The sequence below is a fragment of the Alligator sinensis genome, unplaced genomic scaffold, assembly GCF_000455745.1.
Source record: "Alligator sinensis unplaced genomic scaffold, ASM45574v1 scaffold787_1, whole genome shotgun sequence".
Taxonomy (NCBI): domain Eukaryota; kingdom Metazoa; phylum Chordata; order Crocodylia; family Alligatoridae; genus Alligator; species Alligator sinensis.
Window position 1 is genome coordinate 1537201 of NW_005841911.1, and position 5285 is coordinate 1542485.

The 5285-nt window shown below is 39.0% G+C and overlaps 1 long non-coding RNA gene across 1 annotated transcript in view; it reads left to right on the forward strand.

Moving 5' to 3' along the window:
• LOC102387163 overlaps positions 1–5285 on the forward strand; it is a 23514-nt gene that overhangs the window by 14388 nt on the left and 3841 nt on the right. Inside the window, exon 3 of the long non-coding RNA XR_323244.3 lies at positions 2824–2960. This is a non-coding gene — a long non-coding RNA (uncharacterized LOC102387163). The remainder of the gene's footprint in view (positions 1–2823; positions 2961–5285) is intronic.

Below are 5285 nucleotides of genomic sequence, written 5' to 3' on the forward strand. Positions count from 1 at the left end.
GAATACTTGTTTAAGTACTTATGTATTTGGAAGAAGTTGGTAAGACCCTTTACTAACTGAAAAATGAATAATATAATCTAATATTTTAGAAAAAGTTACACATGAGAAACATAAAAGCAAATTAAACCTTTTCATTGACGAGAAAACATTACTTGCACGTAAGTATGAATTTAGAAATTAGCAACAGCAACAGATGCTGCAGTGAAAAAAAAATCTTCAAAGCTACCTTTCAATTTCGCCTCAAAATTACTGTAAAACTTAGAATAATTACTGTTAAATTAAATTGAGTTTTGCAGTAAGATGTGTAAACAGATAATTAAAGTGGATTAATTTCCCGTTGTCTTTTTTCAAATTAGTGAGCAGTAAAGTTCAGTTGATGGGAATCATTCCAACTTTTACCACAATTTTGAGAGCATTGCATCATATTCATATTTGGTATTTAAACACTTGGGTAGATGTTTCTGATTTTTTAGTCCAAAATTAATGTTACGAAACCCTTACTTCACTGTAATTGGAAAAAAGTAGTTTTCTTTATTACTGTCTTTTTGCCTCCAAAGGAACTGACAGACATATCTGCCATCTATTTCAATTCGGAAGAGACTGAAATCTGGATGCAGTGAAAAAAGACCCAACTCTTATATTTCTTGTGGTAGCAAACAGTTTCCTTAGCTAGAGTAAGTCATGGCTAGCCTAGTTAAAAAATAAAAATTTTGCCTCCACAAAATTATAGCCAGCAACAAAAGTATCATCATCCATTTCTGGCTAGCAAGGAATCTCCAGGATTCCTTTTGGACATGGCCTTTGTACTCATCAGGTTCAGACCAGATTATTGCAGTTCACCTAGTTGTCCTACAGGCTAAACATGGTGTATAGGGCAGTCAGCTACCCTAAGCAGAGCCTGGTTTTTGTTTGCCTGAGTTTGTTGGTAACATATTGTTCATCTGGTTGTCTCTTTGGTATTCCTGAATTCTCTTAATTTGAATGCACCCCAAGCTTAGATATCCTTGATGTTCAAAAGAAAGAAAAGCAAAAAACCCTCCCTAAAACTATGAAAATTGGATACGAGAATACAATGTATTTCTTTGCTCCACTCCACTATTGCTTTATTTTTTACTATAATATTTTCAGTTAAAATAAAGGTCTTGAGGGTTGATGATCGTTTTTTTTTTTCAGATATAGGATTTTTTGTTTGTTTGATTTTTTGCTTATTTTAATTATTTTATAATTGTAATTTATTTTGGATTGGAAAAAAATCCTGTCCATCTAGATTACCATCTACGTTACCCCTGAAACAGTGTTTCAAACTTTGTTAACAAGTATCATTCTTAATATCCTGGGTCTTTTTTATTTTTCCATCTGATTCTACCTACTGTTTTAATATTGAAAAAGTAGTTCTTAATTAACCTAATTCAATTACATCAAGACCTTTGAGCCTCCAAAATTAGCATCCCATCCATTTACTGGAATCACTTTTTCAATCTAGGTTGTAGTATGCAGCAAGTCTGACATTTTTTCATAGACTTTTTGCCATATGCTCTACTCTTATAGCCAAATGATGATTTGGCCAGAACCATCCTAGCACTGGATTTAATGTTGTTTTCTATACAAAGTTAATGTAGGCAAGTTTCAAATGCACCAAATGTACTCCATTCTAATTATTATTATCATTAGTATAGTGGTTATGGCTAAATTATCATTTGGAAAACAAAGAAGGGACTAGGGACAAGAATAAGAACAACTTCTATATTCCTGTACAAGTATTAGAGGAACCTTGAGCCTGAGTTTACAGAAGTAAAATGATTTCATAGATTTCTAGGGTCAGAAGGGACTGAGTAGATTGTCGAGTCCAGCCCCTGCCCCAGGCAGGAAAGAGTGGTTGATTGAGATTAATCAATAGCAGACTTGATTAATCGGGTCTGCAGGAGCATGGTAATTACTGCACTCCAGCAGACTCTAGTGTCATGTGTATCAGTGTCCACACGTTGAAAAATGGTAGCAGGGGTGCTTTAAACTAAGGCTCACTTGACGAGCTTTAGTTCAAAGAGATTCACCACCATTTTTCAGCATGGGAACACTGATACATGTCATGCTGCGGGCACTTTTAATTAGCGTGGCTCTTAGAGCTGCACAATTTAAGAGCACCCCCGTGTGCACACACCTCCCAGAGCACATCTCTAAATGCCCAAAGATTTCAAAGATCCTCCTGTCCAAAACAAAATCAATGGGGAAGTGTATATGCTGGGCCCTCTGTATATGCTGTTGTGCCGACTTCTTAAAAAAAAATCATTTTCATACAAAAGAAAACAATACATCTCATCAAGAGGCATTTTCTTTTATTTCAGTTTCTGCAGCTATTCTTTTTCACAACAAAATTGTTTAATAAAATAACTATTCTAAGTCCCTAAAGGAGACTGACAAAATTATAGTTTCTATAAAGAGTGTTACAATAAAAAACTCTGAGATAGATTAATCTATTTCGAATGCTGTACAAGAAATATGGGAATTATTGGCAGCACAATCTGTAGGTTAATCTTTCCCCACAAGAGACTCATGCAGGGTAGAATTACATGCTTAGGTTCCTCATATTCTACTTATGTTAAGAAAAATAAGTTGAAAATAGTATATAAATTTTGCATTGTACCTTATATTTATTTTACATTAATAGCACAATTTCTTCTGACTTTTTGGAAGTGTTCGGAGAGATACGTACATTTGCAGTGTTAGAGTGGTCATATGTAAATATCCCATTGCTCTTTGGATGATCATACGATAGAGGTTATTACTAATTTAACCATTTTCTTTCTTCAAAAATTATGTCTCTAGATATCTTTCCTCATATCCCTGTAATGACCCAGTAGCAAATACCTGCTGTTATCTAACCCAGACTGGCAAGAGTGAAATAGGACACAGAACACAAAAGAGGCATATGAACCCAGCAGAATCAAATGAATATGGAAAATGTGAGTAAATCTTCTCAAGAGCAAATTTATGATTCCTATATATTTGCCAATGATAGATATAAGGAATATCTGTCATTGAACTGCATATTACAATTCAGTCAGAAAGCTGTATCCCGTGCTCAGCAACTTGGTGATCAAGTCCCAGCCCTGCAAACACTTTCATAAATCCAGATGCATTTTCCTATGACCTTAAATCGGAGTCTCTGTTGGTGTAAGAGTTTGCATGTACTGATCCTTTAGAACAACAGTTGTTTTCACCATCATTTTCAATGTTTTTGTATTATGTAATGGAAACCATCCAAAAGCATACCGAATTATTAATTTCCTTATAGATTTTTTATTGGGATCTCACTATCATATCCAAGTACTTTATAGATAATAATTTGTTTATCATTGCAAAACCTTTCTGAGGAGATTTGGTTACTCAGGATGCACCTACGTGGAGTTGACTAATTCACTCTGCAGTAAAGTGTCAAAATCTACACCTGTGCTGGGACAGTACAATCCTATGGTGGAGTAAATAAGTGTGATCAAATGCTCGGGTAGATGTGGGGAGAAATTGGACCTGGTCAGCCCAGGCAGCAGGAAGCCAGTCCCCTGCCTCTGCCTAGCCACATGGCTCCACACATTTGGCACTTTCATGCACCAACCTACCCCTCCACTGCCCAGAGCTGCCACCTGGAGCCTGAGGTTGACCCCCTGAGGATGCTGCCAGCCTGGGTCTACTCCGCCCTAGCTCAAAGTGGTGCTCTCCTGGGTGAACATGTAGACATTGCGCTTGGGAGTAGTAAACTCCAGAGCAAATTTCCCCAGAGTTTATTGCTTCACCTTAATTGTACAGGTCGATACACCCTCAGAGACTAAACCGCTAAGGGTGTGTGAAACGGTCCGTATTCAATTCAGATTCGGATTCAGCCCAAATCAGGGATAGTGATTCGATTCATTGATTCGGATCACTGTCCTGATTCAATTTGGCCAAATCAGAATCTGAAGATTCTATGCTGACTTGGAGAATCAGTGATTCGGCCGCACACACAGCTTTAAATGTTTTTTCTATATACCATTAGGTACCAGGCATGGCTCGTGAATGCTGTGATGGTGGGATGGATGGAGCATCACACAAGAGCGCCTGGGAGGCCCCCACGTGCTTGGTGGAAAGCCCAGAAGTGGACTGGAAGTACTTCCAGTCCACTTCTGGGTCTGCCGCCAAGTGCAATGGGTCCCCCCACATAACACCTGTGCCCACTGGGCTCGGTGATTGACTGTAGGGGGACCCTGGGTGCCCCCCCAAGACCCAAGAGGCACCAGTCACCAAGGCCCCCCTGTGCACTCCCTGATGGACCAAGAAGTGCACCTGAAGTGTTTCTGGTCCACTTCTGGGTCTGTTGCTGAGTGCACTGGTGACCCCTCTGTGCTCCTATGGGATGCTCCATCTGCCCCAGCGTCTCAGCATTCATGAGCCGCCTGGTACCCTGAGGTATGTAGAAAAAACTTTTAAAACTGTGTCTACGTCCAAATCGTCAAACCTTTCTGAATCTCTCCAATTCAATTTGGAGAGATTAAAGGGTCACCTGATTTGATTCGGATTTGGAGAATCAGCCACCAAATCGGGCCAAATCTCCGCAGAATCCAATCAGTGACCGAAGCTTCACACAGCCCTATACACCACCCTGTTAAAACTGGCAACTAATTTTTGAATTCCCAGTTTAAGAAAGCTGTAAATACCAAGAGCAGAATTCCCATTGATTTCCTGGTTGCAGCTGTGAGTTTTTAGAACTTCAATAAATAACATGTATGTCCGGGCACCTAGAAAAATAAGGATCATGCAGTGACCAACTGTGAACATTTTGGTTCTATCATCAACATCACATAGGAACTCAGGACTAAATTCACAAAAGGACTTAAGTGCTTAGTGCTAACCACCATTATAGACACTTAACTAAAAATGTAGATATTCCCAACATCCTATTCAGCTTCTGCCTAACCCAAAAACTATATAAATATTTTCTTTTGGCCCCAAAATCTCTATGTCTGACAGTATTGAGCAGCTGAGTGTTGGAGCCATGCCAGGTGTTTTCCTTTTCCTTTCCTAATTCTTATTTTGCTTGCAGGGCCTAATCAGGCACAGTGATGGAACACCTACTGGGCCAGAGTCCACACAGACACAACCAGAGGAAGTGATGCCATCACCCCTATTTTATCTAGTGGACAGAACTCTCAACTAGAATATGGGATATCCACTCTGCTTAAAGTGGATTGAAATCCATATTCCTTTCTCCAGGGTGAATGTTCTAACCAGAACAGCTTAGGATGCTGTGGGAAAGA